Here is a 15,010-nt window from a genome sequence, read left to right as displayed (position 1 = left end):
AACCAGGAGAACTAGAGGGCAGGAAATAATCATATTGAGAGCTAAAATCAACAAAATAGAAACAAAGAAAACAATACAAAGATTCAATGAGACAAAGAGTTGGTTTTTTGAGAAAATCAACAAAATAGACAAACTTTTATCCAAAATGACAAAAGGCAGAGAGAGAATATCTAAATTAACAAAATCAAAAATGAAAAGGGGGACATAACAACAGACATGGAAGAAATCCAAAAATCATTAGGTCATATTTCAAAAACCTGTACTCCACAAAATTGGAAAACTTAAAGGAAATGGACAACTTTCTGAATAAATATCACTTACCAAAACTAAAATCAATACCAGATAAACAAATTAAATAGACCTATAATTAATAAAGAAATAGAAGCAGTCATCAAAAGTCTCCCAACCAAAAGAAGCCCAAGACCTGATGGTTTCCGCTCAGAATTCTACAAGATTTTCAAAGAAGAACTAATACCAATACTCCTCAAAATATTCCACACAATAAAAACAGAAGGAACATTGCCAAATTCTTTTTATGAGGCTACAATTACCCTGCTATCCAAACCACAGAAAGACATTACTAAGAAAGATAATTACATACCAATCTCACTCATGAACATTGATGCAAAAATAATCAATAAAATACTGGCAAATCAAATCCACAAACACACCAGAACCATCATCCACCATGATCAAGTCAGCTTCATCCCAGAGATGCAGGGAGGATTCAACATATGGAAGTCTGTCAATGTAATCCACCATACAAACAAACTGAAAAATAACAACCACATGGTCATCTCATTAGATGCTGAAAAATCTTTCAACAAAATACAACATCCCTTCATGATAAAGGTCTTGGAGAGAGCAGGGATACAAGGAACATACCTAAACATAATAAAGGCAATATACAGCAAGCCAACAGCCAACATCAAACTAATGGAGAGAAACTCCCAGCAATCCCACTGAAATCAGGAACAAGACAAGGTTATCCACTCTCTCTATATCTATTCAATATACTGCTTGAGATTCTAGCTAGAGCAAAAAGACAACAAAAGGAGATCAAGGGGATACAAATCAGAAAAGAAGTCAAATTCTCAGTATTTGCTGATGATATGATAGTTTACAAAAATTTTAACAAGGAACTTCTACAACTCATAAACACTTTCAGCAATGTAGCAGGATACAAGTTTAACTCAAAAGAAATCAGTAGCCCTTCTTTACACAGATGATAAATGGGCTGAGACAGAAATCAGAGAAACATCACCTTCACAATAAAATATCTAACAGTAACTCTAACAAAACAAGTGGAAGACTTGTTTGACAAGAACTTTAAATCTTTGAAGAAAGAAGTTGAAGAAGACACCATAAAGTGGGAAGATCTCCCATGCTCTGGGTAGGTAGGATTAACATAGTAAAAATGGCAATCTTACCAAAAGCAATCTACAGATTCAATGCAATGCCTATCAAAATCCCAGCAAAATTCTTCACACACCTCGAAAGAACAGCACTCAACTTCATATGGAAAAGCAAAAAACCCAGGATAGCTAAAACCATCTTGTACAATAAAGGAACTTCTGTAGGCATCACAATCCCTGACTTCAAACTCTACTACAGAGAGTACAGAAAACAACCTAGTATTGGCATAAAAACAGACAAGAGGGCCAATGGAACCAAATCAAAGACCCAGATATTAATCCACACACCTACGAACACCTTATTTTTGACAAAGAAGCAAAAAAATATAAAATGGAAAAAAGAAAGCATACTTAACAAATGGTGCTGGCATAACAATATGTAGAAGAATAAAAATAGACCCATATCTAGCACCATGCACAAAACTCAAGTCCAAAGGGATCAAAGACCTCAACATAAAGCCAGCCACACTGAACCTTATAGAAGAGAAAATGGAAAGTACACTTGAACGCATTGGCACAGGAGACTACTTCCTAAATATAACCCCAGTAGCACAGACACTGAGAGAAATAATTAATAAATGGGACCTCCTGAAACTAAAAAGCTTCTGTAAAGCAAAGGACACAGTCAAAAGACAAAACGACAGCCTACAGAATGGGAAAAGATCTTGACCAACCCCACATCAGACAGAGGACTGATCTCCAAAATATACAAAGAACTCAAGAAATTGATCATCAAAAGAACAAATAATCCAATAAAAAATGGAGTTCAGATTTAAACAGAGAACTCCCAACAGAGGAATATAAAATGGCGGAAAGACACTTAAGAAATGCTCAACATTCTTAGCCATCAGAGAAATGCAAATAAAAACAACTCTGAGATTCCATCTGTAAGAATGGTCAAGATCAAAAGCACTGATCACAGCTTATGCTGGAGAGGTTGTGGGGAAAAGGGAACACTCCTGCATTGCTGATGGGAGTGCAAACTGGTACAACCCCTTTGGATGTCAGTGTGGTGATTTCTCAGAAAATTAGGTAACAACCTACCTCAAGACCTAGTAATACCACTTTTGGGTATATATCCAAAGGATGCTCAATAGTGCCACAAGGACATGTGCTCAACTATGTTCATAGCAGCTTTGTTTGTCATAGCCAGAACCTGGAAACAGCCTAAATGCCCCTCGACCAAAGAATGGATAAGGAAAATGTGGTACATTTACACAATGGAGTACTACACAGCAGAAAAAACTAATGACACCTTAAATTTGCAGGCAAATGGATAGAGCTAGAAAATATCATGTTGAGTGAGGCAACCCAGACCCAGAAAGACAAATACCATATGTATTCACTCAAAGGGGTTTTTGAACATAAAGCAAAGAAAGCCATCCTACGAATCACAATCCCAGAGAACCTAGACAACAATGAGGACCCTAAGAGAGACATACATGGATCTAATCTACATCGGAAGTAGAAAAAGGCAAAATATCCTGAGTAATATGGGAGAATGGGGACCATGGGAGAGGATTGTAGGGGAGGGGAGAGGAAGTAAGGGGAGCAGAGAAAAATTTAGAGCTCAGTATAATCATTAAAAAAAGAAACCCTAAGACACCAACATCCTCTTCTTGTTTTCCTTATTAACATACCTCATATTTGATATTAAGCTTAAAAATGTTCCCCATCTGGCAACTTGGTGTGATCATGTGACATTGTTCTAAGCAATGAAGTCTTGTAGGTAGTTTTTCTTTGAGCTGCCAGCTCATCAAAAATGACACTGAGATGTTTTATTAACCCTGGAAGCTTGGCTGATAACTTAGGCTTGTTTGTCCACATGTGATAGGCTAGACCTAGTTTCTCTTATCTTTTCCCCCATTTGTTTATTTATTTACTGGGTGTTTGGGTACACATGAGTGTATATGTCTATGTACACGCGGGTGAAGGCCAAAGGTCAACATCAAGTGTCTTTCTCAGTCTCTAGCTTATTTTTGAGACAGGTCTCTCACTGAAGCAGGGGTGTATTGATTCAGCTAGGCTGGCCAGCCAAAGAGCTTCTGCGTTCTACCTGTCTCTACCTGTATCTTTATTCATTAGTGGTAATCACAGCACACAGAGGAGACTCCCACATCACCTTCCCTTTTCTGTTTAAAAAAAAGAAGGTTGTAACTTTAACATAGTAAAATTACATATAGCAAAACAGCTATCAAGTAATAATTACAGTTACAATATTCATATCTACTTTATCTTTTATCATATCTAAGGAAAACTATAACTGTAGCTATCTATCTATTCTTCAACCCCATCAAAGACTCCAGAAGGATATACTATTACCTAAGTAAACAGGAAGTACATTGTAAGCAACTTCCAAAACTCCAGAAATGACAGAGACATCTTGCTGCCCAGACAGTCATCCAAAGTTCCTCTATACCATTGGGGCATCCATCTTCAGCCTAGTGGCCCATAGTATCCAGCAGACCCTTTCATGAAGTAGAAAATTTCAAAGACAGTTCTGCCTATATTGACAGTTTGTCAGTCACTTCTTTTGTGTCCTGGAGAATTCTTGCAGACTCTTTCATGAAGCAGGAACTCCAAAGGATCACCTCACCTTTAGACAAGTTCAGCAGTTATTTCTCTGTGGGTTCTGCATGTCCAGTTGAGCAGTCCAGGCAAGAGCAGTTTCTTGCCCAAATGGCTAACCAACACCATAAAGAGCCTCTTCAATGCCCATCTTCCTCTTGAAGTAGCTTGGTGTTGCCAAAAGCAAATGTGTCTCACTGTCATGAAAAATCCTAATTTCTTAAAACATTTAAATGCCATATTCTAAAGGTCTCTGAAAGATTTGAAGAATACCTAAACAAACTATATCTCTCTCTATATATAAAAAACCTAACTAACATGACTACAAGCTTGACTATTATAGGTGATTATTTATTAACCTATACTTCTTAATTATACATTACATTTTTAAATGAAGTACACAATCACAATACCTTAATAAAGAATAGAAATACATATAACAAAATTGACCTTAAATTTGTACCAATAAATCAAGACCCATACAAATGCAAATCTCTATAGCATATCCCCCTTTAAATGTAAATAAACAATTATAAACAATATTTGGGAATATGGGCATAGTTCTGTCCATACTACTTCCTGCTGTTTGGGCACTGTTAATCAGGTCTTTCATGGTGTATCCTGTGTGCTAGCTTCATCTCAGTCAGCACTGCGGTGAAATATTTTCTTTGTGGGGGTGTTCACAGCAACCTTTCAGGGGATCTTGTTCCATAAAACCACACTAGTCTGGAAGCAATACACTGGTTCTCATCTTCTGTGGAAACCTCTTTTCCAAAGCAAAATTTCGAAGTCATAATATGGAAGTTTATAATATACATGCTTGGTGTAGGAGGTCCTTCTGTCTTTGTGTTGCTTTCACTGGTTAATGAAGAAACTGCCTTGGCCTAGTTGATAGGGCAGAACTTAGGTAGTCAAGGAAGATAGAACTGAATTCTGGGAGAAAGAAAGCAGAGAGAGTAGCCATGGATCCTTCGTCTGAGACAGATGCTGGTTAGAATCTTGCTGGTAAGCCACAGCAACGTGACGATACACAGATTAATAGAAATGGGTTAAATCAAGATGTAAGAATTAGCCAATAAGAAACTAGAGCTAATGGGCCAAGCAGTGTTTCAATGAATACAGTTTCTGTGTGGTTATTTCGGGTGTAAGCTAGCTGGGCAGCTGGGACAAACAAGGGACTCTCTCCTTACAACATATGCTGGTTTATCTTAGCAGCCCATACAATAAAATGTCTCTCTGTACTTAGCTCCTTCACAGTAAAAAAAATTCAAAGAAAACATAATAATATACATAATCCAGACTCTGTGTATATTCCATCTTTACATGGCTTCTTTTTCTCTATTCCTTTTAACCTATGACTATCTGTACTTTGTCTCTTTAAAGTCTTTTTTAATGACTTACTTCTTTTCCAACTCTCTATACTCTTTTCCTTCTCTCTCCCAAGCCTACGTACATTTATTCAACACTGTGGTGACCCATTTAGAGTTCTTTTGTATCCGATTCTGTCCTTATTGCATTATCTGTAATTCTTTACTGTCTTGAAGAGCTTTTAAAATGGTAAGCAGCTTGGTTGCAGCTGCTCTGGATGCTGGCTCTGCCTCTCTCCACTTTCAAAATAGTGGAGGTACCATTACTGCCAGGTCTGGTAGGAACCGTGCTCAGCACTTTAACTCTTGAGAATAAGCGTGCAGCACACTGCATGGTCTGGAAATATCTCTGTGTATGGTGGCAGGAATCCGCCATGCTCCCCTGCTTGTACACACCTAGTAGACCTGATCCCGTTGCCTGCCCAGGCAGGGAGTGCTGAGTGGTAGGCATGGTCTCAGCTATTTTCCTCCCAACACAAACACCTGAGCCCACAAATGTCATTCAAATGCTCCATAGCCAGAATTCACGTTGGCAGCATGGCCCAGAAAGCCATGTTTTAAAACCACGTGGCTTTTTTTGCTAAGGCTGAATCAGGAAAACCTCTCTTAATGGAGCTGCAAGCCGCCAGCAAATAGCAAGAAGCTGTGTTAAACTGTTTCTTTTTTGTCTAGATTCCTTTTAAGCCTTCTCAGGTTTTACGTGGATTTAGTTGGCCACGTGGGTGCCAATTTGTAGGAGGAGGGTATCCTTGTTTATCCCGGCTGCCTGGCTAGCTTAGCCCAAAATAACCACACAAAACATGTATTAATTAAATCACTGCTTGTCTCATTAGCTCTAGCTTCTTGGCTAAGTCTTACATCTTAATTTAACCCATCTCCATTAACCTATGCATCACCATGAGGTCATGGCCTACCAGCAAAGTTTCAGCATGTCTATCTCCTGTGGCTCCATGGCTTCTCCCTGATTCTTCCTTCTTTCTCCCAGCCTTCCGTTTAATTTCCCCTGCCTACCTAAGTTCTGCCCTGTCAACAGACCAGTGCAGTTTCTTTATTCACACAGAGGGGACTCCCACATCAGTAGACCAGGCTGGCCTTGAACTCACAAAGATCTGAAAGCCTCTGTCTCTTGAATGCTGGGATTAAAGACATGGGTCACCACCTCCTTTTTATTTATTTATTATTTTTTTTTTTTTGCTTTGCTTTCTTGTTTAATTCTTTAGGAGATGTGAATTTTCAAAATTCACATTTTGATAAATATAGACTGGAAAATACAGGGGTTTTTGTTGTTATTGTGGTTTTTTTGTTTTTGTTTTTTTTGTTTTTTGTTTTTTGTTTGAGACAAGGTTTCTCTATATAACTGCTCTGGCTGCCCTGAAACTTACTCTGTAGATGAGTCTGGCCTTGAACTCACAGTTCTGCTTCTTAAATGCTGGGATTAAAGGCATGTTCCACCACACCTGGCTACAATTTGTTTTTTAAATTAGAATTTAACATAAGTCAAGAAAGTTGGATATAAGATTTTTAGAATACTAAAACAATAGCAAATCCAAATGAAAAGTGAAGAAAATGGGAAAGAATTCTAAGAGGTCATGTGACACTTGACAACCCGGGGACTGACTGAGTGAGCCTTCACTGGTTCCGTCTGAGCACCCACTCACCCACAAGCCACTCCTGTGAAGCAGACATCTCCACGGTGCACATTTTCGGAGACACAAAGGCAGGAAGTGGGATAGAATAGAAAGGAAGTGAGGCTGCATTTCCAGGCAGAGGCTACACACTGGGCTGTGGATGGTGGGGCTGAGAGAGCCCAGTGATCACAGGCAACCTAGAGAAGACGGTTCAGGAAGGTTTGGGTGTTTATATATCCAGATCTGACTCTCAAAGGTAGCTCAAGAGAAGGGTTTCTAGTGAATTAAACCAAACTCTGACTCAGGAGACTTGAATCTAGGTAAATTTATAAACTGCTTCATTATCTATTATAATTGAGAAATAAATCCTAAACATTATTTTAAATTACTAAGTAAAAGCAATTTGGGGCAATCTTTTTTTTTTTTTTTTTTGGTTTTTTTTGAGACAGGGTTTCCCTGTAGTTTCTAGAGCCTGTCCTGGAACTAGCTCTTGTAGACCAGGCTGGCCTCGAACTCAGAGATCCGCCTGCCTCTGCCTCCCGAGTGCTGAGATTAAAGGCGTGCGCCACCACCGCCCGGCTAATTTGGGGCAATCTTATATGAGAGAAATACCCCCTGGATACCTTACTCATCAGTTGGCAGACACTTGCTTTAGCAGAAGAAAAGAGTCTGTATTTAATCTAGCCTTAAACACGCTGCAATATTCTGAGAAAAGTACCATTAAGAATGGATACTTCTGGCCAGGCGGTGGTGGCCCACACCTTTAATCCCAGCACTCGGGAGGCAGAGGCAGAGGCAGAGGCAGGTGGATCTTTGTGAGTTTGAGGCCAGCCTGGTCTACAGGAGCTAGTTCCAGGAGAGGCTCCAAAGCTACAGAGAAACCCTGTCTCGAAAAACAACAACAAAAACAAACAAACAAACAAAAAAGAATGGATACTTCTGTGTTGTTTAAACAGGTTTTAAAAGAGCACAAAGGTAATCCTTCATAAGGAGCTGGCTAGGAATTATCAGGGTCACAGAATTAATTTACCTAAGTCATATCTATTAGCATTTAAGAAAGGTTTCCTTCCAGACAGGGAGTGATGCCTCTGCCAGGGGCGAGTACTGTGAGCACTATTCCCTTAGGAGCTGTGTAGAAGCCCAAATGCCAGAATTCTTATCAAGAATTTGTGAACTTGTATTTAAAATCACTTGGAAGGCCACAATTCTATGAAATCTCTAATTAGCTGAACTTGAACTCTTCCTTGAACAGAAGGAGGAGGAGGATCCACTATATAGCTCATATCAGTGTCGATACAATGCTGACCACTTAAATATTTTTTTAAATTGTCACTGATGTTTTAATTGCAGTTTGAAATGGGTCTATTCTGAAGTCCTAACAGGCAAAGGCAAATGAATGACCACCCCTTGGGCTTCCTCATGAAGGCATTCTTTCATGAAGGCTCCTCCTGTTAGAAGGTTGAGTCTAGCTGGTTCCTTTGCTTGTATTTTCCACGACAGGTAAAGTATTTCCCTCTGGGATGCAGTATAACCTGCGGGGACTAGATAGGAGTAACCCACAGGAAGCTAGTGAAAATTGCGCTGTGTGGCAGATACCCTCCAGTGATGCTTGTTCTACACACAGAGAAAAGGTTGACAAGCCAGGATTTGTGTGACAATGGTACATAGGAGTCGCTCTCACACCAGAGTAGAGATTGTCTTTCTGTGAGGACACAGCAGGCTATGGGACTCAACAGGGGCCAAATGCTCGGCTTCAACAATAGCATCTTTCCAATGCCCATGAGGAAAAGCCACCTGTCAGCACTCAGGCAAAGAATATCTATGAATGACGATGGAAAAGTGCTGAGTAGAAGCAATGGGCCCCTCCAATCTCCGTGCCCAGGGCTGATGAGAACGCATGCTCTGTCTGTTCCTTTTCTCTTACGCGAACTCTCCCCTGCCCCAGACTCTGGCGCCCTAAATAGAGTGAACAGGAATCCTCCTGCCAATGGAGGAGAAAGGATCTTGGCAAACACAAACAATGGGTTGTCTTTTACATCACACAAGGTCCCTTCCTTTGTCCCTGACCTTAGGCCTCCAAAATGCTAGACGAGAAGAGAGGCCAGCAAACCATTTTTTTGCTAGAACATCATCAGGAGATATAGCCAGAGTCAGATGAATACTTGAAACCCCAATACAAGAAATCTATTCACATACCCTAACCTTTTCATTTTCTGCCCAAAACTCTAAGAGGAAATATGACCATTTACTAGAAAGCATGTGGTGGGAGAGACAAGGGGCTGCACTGGAAGGGACTTTGAAATAAGAAGGTCAAGAGCAAAGTCATCTGATTATTTGACAACATCGGTAACAATGTCCACCACCTACCGTGGGCATGAGGAGGTGCACACTTTACCAGAGGACTCTTACAGCCTGTGGCCACCGAACTAAATACACTCCACTGTCAGCTTCCTTATATTTTCCACACAGTGCTGGCCCAAAAAGAAGACATGAAAGTGACTAAACCCAATCTTCATGTTGAAGACTGTGTGTGTTACGTATATGTATGTGCATGTCTGTGTACATGAGTGAGTGTGTGCACTTAACCTGGCGTGTCCGTGTGCATCTGAGGAAGCCTTGAGTGTCAGGTTTTCACCTTCCACATTGCCAACATCCCAGCTTAGGAAAGTTTCAGGGATTCGAACTCAGACCCTTTGGTGTACTAGGCCAATACCATACCCACTGAACTCCAGTTCCTGTGCTCCTTGCACCCTGTGTGAGGCAGGGTTACTTTGTTGTTCCCTATGCGTATCAGAGACTAGCTGGCCTGTAACCGTCTGTGGATTTTCCTGTTTCCACCTCCCATCACTGCCCTTCTTAAGACAGAATCACTGGAATTATGTGAGTTCTGGGAATTTGAGTTCAGGCATGTGTGGCAGGCACCCTATTTACTGAGCCATTTACCCTATGACAGAGCTACAATTCATTGACAAAATTTACTTCCAGGCATGGTATGGCTAATGCACTAAATGGGCCCACAGCAGCTGTGATTATCTGCACAAGACTAGGCCGTCACCACTCTTTCATGAGCTAGGAAAGGGGCGCACAGGTCCCGCCTTTCCCACAGAACTAAGTAGTTAATAATTGCTGGGCAGAGAGACCCCTTCTTCAGTGGTGGAGCCACTAATAATAATTTCCCATGCTCCTGTAACCATAATAAGACTCACTAGAACACACACACACTGTTGCACGCACACACGCTTGCACACACACACACGTTTGCACGCACACACACACACACACACACACATGAAAGGAAAAGAAAGATTGATAAGAGGAAGGGGAGCATCAGGAGTGGAAGGGTGGAAAGAGGGTAACGCTGAGTGAACACGATCAGAATGCAGCATACACATGTGTGAGAAAGCATGAAACTCTTTATAGTATACATTATATTATACATCATATACATGTATGATGACAGCATAAAATTCTATATTACATTATTATATTATGCAGTCATATACACATATGAGAACACCATGAAACTCTTTATATTATACATCATATACATGCATGAGAACATCATGAAACTTTATATTACACATTATATTATATATCATATACATGCATGAGAACATCATGAAACTCTTTATATTACACATTATATTATACGTCATATATATGCATGAGAACATCATGAAACTTTATATTACACATTATATTATACGTCATATACATGCATGAGAACAGCATGAAACTCTTTATATTACACATTATATTATACGTCATATACATGCATGAGAACAGCATGAAACAGTGCTAAAAGAAGAAAGAGTGTGTCCTTAGGAGCTGTGTCTGTGAAGTGCTGGCTGGCTTCAAACAGAGGCCATCTACCCCACCCAGCTACCATCTCTGTGTTATCTAGATAGGCAAGTCTGGGAGGACAGCAAAAATCCTTTTCCAGTTGACTGTTTCTGAGACAGTCTTACTCTTGTTTATGATCATCTTGCCTCAGTTCCCTGACAACTGGAGTTATAGTCATGACCACCATGCCTGTCTAAATGTTGATTTAAAAAAAAAAAAAAACAACAAAAAGCTTTCAAGTTAATTTCTTATTAGTTTTCCTTTCCAAAGCCCTTCTAATACCGGATTTCTAAAACTGGCCTATCAGTGAAAATAAATTTAAAATTGTTTACATATGAACCAGTTGTGGAAATAAGGGATAAAGGGCTTTGAGAGAGAAAATAGATATCAAAGTTCAGCACAGCTCTAGAGGTCTACAAACTGACTCAGCCCCATTCCAAGCTACTAGGACACAAACCTATCTATTAGGAAACCAACACACCACACACACACACACACACACACACACACACACACACACACACGGGTATAAAGAAAAGTGAAGATCAGTATGCAGAGAAAAGGGAACAGGAGAACGGAAGGGCTGTTAAAACAGTTAGTAAATAGGCTAAAAAGCTCCTCAGGTAGACCTGCATGGAGCCTCCCAGAAGCAGCAGACAGGCTGACTGACGTCAGTGGTGAGGAAGGAGCTGATGGCAAGGGAGGCTGGAGGTAACCAGTCAGAGCTTCAAAGACTCCAGTGCTCTGGGCATAGATAGCCGCCAGGCAGCTCTCCTACCTTAATAATCCCCGGGACATCGCATCATTATGACGTTGTTTTCCATAATGGTGCCCTGAGTAATCAAGGAAGACTTTAAATCCTGTTTAGTATTCACGACTTTAAAAAGCAGGAAAGTTTTGGGGCCTAGAGACTGACAATGCATATTTAGAGTTTTATAGGCAAGATTTGGTTGAGTGCAACATTTTACATATTCCCTGGACATTGTAAGATCTCGAATTAATCAGAGGCTTGGACTGTTTTGGTCAATAAAATATTCTTCTAAATTTTTTCTTAAATGTTAAGATACCATGAATAAGATGGTTAGTCAGGATTATTTCGCCCAGCTATCCCAGAAGCTGTTTTACATCCATGTCAACCGCTCTGGGGAGGGCATTTCGTGCAGCATTTCACGCGGGATGTGGTGAGGAGGGACCGGAAAGAAGGTACAGCAACAGAAAACAGGCGGGAGGAATACTGTCTACTAGTTTGCTGCTCAGAGATTCTGTGGTGGAAGACAGCACCCTGTCAGGAAGTTGAGAGACTATGAGGAATGAACTCCCGCGCTTTTCTTCAGTCAAAAAGGAAGGTCACAGCAGTTTGTCCCATAGGCACTTTTAGGCCAGAGGAAAGGGCCACACTTCCCGGGCCCAGCCAGGGGCTCTCAGGTACTCTGTGGGCTTTGTCTGGAGGGCACGCTGAAAGCAGAAGCCGGCCTCTGCCCTGGAGCTAGGGAAAGGGAGACTTTGGAAGCTCCTAGTGCCCCTGCGGAGAGGAGCTGAACTGCAGGTGAGCCCGCTTTCCCTGTAAGGACCCGGGAAACCTGCGCTTTGTGCAGCGTCCTAAGAAGCCATGCAGGCCCACCCCGGTTTACACCGCTTGACCAATAACTTCCGGTCCCTCTGCAGGTTTAGAGAACAATTCCAAGTTAGCGATGTTGGAGTTAACTCACCTCACACAAGGAAGGTTTTAAGACGCTGCGGACCCAGAGGTCTATCTTCTAGTCACGTTCCTGTTGGCTTTTATTTATGGAAATTGTGTCTTTCTTGGTTTTTCTGGTTCTTCTGGCCCACACATAGCAAGTGACACCTAAATCAGATTAACGTGGAGGCCTGATGATATATCCCCTTGGGATGCTTTTAGGACTTTGTCTGGTCCATTATCTATTGTAAATTTTGGGTAACACCTGCACCAGAGGGTGAGTGGGAAATCAGAGGGCCTCAACTATAGACTGAAATGACTAATGGAGGCATGAACATCCTCTTGAACAAACGACAGGCATGGGATTACCAGTCCGGTATCCATTTTCTAGTCCTCCTTTTGGAACTCTGGCCTGGAATACCGCGGCATCTGGACATACACCGATAGAGTCTGGCGCCTGCCATGACTCAGACACACCATTATTTCCAACCAGTGGGGCCTTGTAGCATTTTCCCATAATCCGTTGTGCTGGCCCCCACTTCCTTTGGTATGGTTTTTGGGAGCTGGGTCATCATCTTTATCTGGCTTCTGTGGTATTTGCTGCATTTAAAATGAAAGATTCTGCCCTAAATGTTGTCTGGGAAAAACACATATCCTGCTTTCTTTCATTCATTCATGTGAACTATTATTGCTATCATAGTCCATGTGCATTTTCTCTAACCATAATGATTTGAGACTTATAGAGCATGATAAAACAGTAGGGTTGTGTTTTCTTAATTCTCAAGCAGGCAATTTTGTGAATTACATGGTAATAATCTGAGCCATTTTTGGTTTCTGAATATTTCGTCTGTTCCAGGATGATTTTGGGGTACACACCAAATGTTTCAGCTGAAAAACTAACATATGACCTTCAAAATTCCACTTCTGTTCTCCCATAGGCAGAGAGCGCGCGGGCTCTCGGTGTCCTGCGAGGCACATTCTTTTCCTAGTTTTCTTTATCCCACCTCCTTGGGGTCAGAGCATCTCTAAGTCCTTTGTAATTAGTTTAAAAGAAACACGGGGGGGGGGGGGAAGGGGGGAAGTTACAGTCTTTCCAAATAAACTACACATTTCCCTTGGAGACTTATACTAAATTGTATATTTATTTTAAGAAAGCCCAAATGATATGAATATAAGAAATGCAATACTGGGTCAACCCAATGGCCTAGCCAGCCTGTGGTTTCAAAGTTTCACAGTGCTCCATTAATGTGGGCTCCGAAGTTATGTGATGTACTTCAAACTCCCTGGTTTCCTTCCATGCTCAAATCTGGATCTGCTATTCCCAGGCCCATCTTCTTTCCTACACCCATTTGTATTGTTAGCTTATATCTACTACAGAAACAAGCTGCACATGGTGAAGATGTTTCACCTTTCCTACCGTGGGACTAGAGTACAGGTACCACTTCAGTGAGACGACAGGGGAACGGATCATCGGGACGGGTGGTCCAATCCTCACGGTGACCTCTTGTTAACAGCTCCTCTCATCTGGCCCCATCCTGCAGCCCTCTCCACAGAGCCTCATCTACTCATGGTACCCACTAAAAGATGGTTCTCGTGATGGACATCAGGCCCAGATTTAAACACCCATGAACAGAACAGGAAATTAACCGTCTGGCGTAGACTGCTTCTATGATGGTCCCCACAGTTCTCCCGTCCTGGATTTGTGGCTTGCACAGTCCTTGTTTCCAGAATAATTCACAGTCATCCAGCAGAGTAACAAGACAGAAGAAGACCCTGTCAGTGGTTAGGAGTTTGTCTGTTTCCATCCTTTCGTTTCTTGCCCGAGTCTGATGACTGTGCCATGTTGATGAGCTTTGTGGGAAAAGAACAGAAGGTAACCTTCCAGGAAAAGCCATGGCGAAACTGAAGCTCTCATACTAAAGTCCTCAGGGAGTGAAATCTACCAGTTTCAGAGTGGGGCTCGGGAGGACTTTCCCTAGTGAACCTCTCCAGGCAAGACACGGGCATGGGTGGAAATATATAAACTTTGTGACAGATATTTAATCAGAAATATGTTTTCAAACTGCTAAGCTTTAAAGATGTATAACCGAGGGCTGATAATTAACACCAGATAGTACTTCATAGAAGAAGCACAAGATAATAGGAAGAAACGCTGCCATCTGAAAAGGGTAACATAGACAGCGGCTCACAGCAATAGTACAATTCCATGAGGCAAGCCACTGGGGGATCCTTCTTATCAGCTCGGTGGGTGCCTCTTCGCCTAGCATGAAAATTGAGATCTTCGAGGTCTTTTTGTGTCTTGAACCATTTAAGTCTCTTTCAGTCCATACTGGGAGCACTGTCATTAACCCAGGTCCTCAAAACCTCAGTGGGCTCCTTTCTCATTTCTCATCAACTGCAAAAAACAGTCCTACTATTCTTTTTTGTGCTAAACTTCTATTTCCTTTCTTTTTTTGGGGGATGGGGGAGTGGTTTGTGAGACAGGGTTTCTCTGTGTAGATTTGGCTGTCC

The sequence above is a fragment of the Arvicola amphibius genome, chromosome 11 (genome assembly GCF_903992535.2).
Source record: "Arvicola amphibius chromosome 11, mArvAmp1.2, whole genome shotgun sequence".
NCBI lineage: Eukaryota > Metazoa > Chordata > Mammalia > Rodentia > Cricetidae > Arvicola > Arvicola amphibius.
This window is presented reverse-complemented; position numbering follows the sequence as displayed.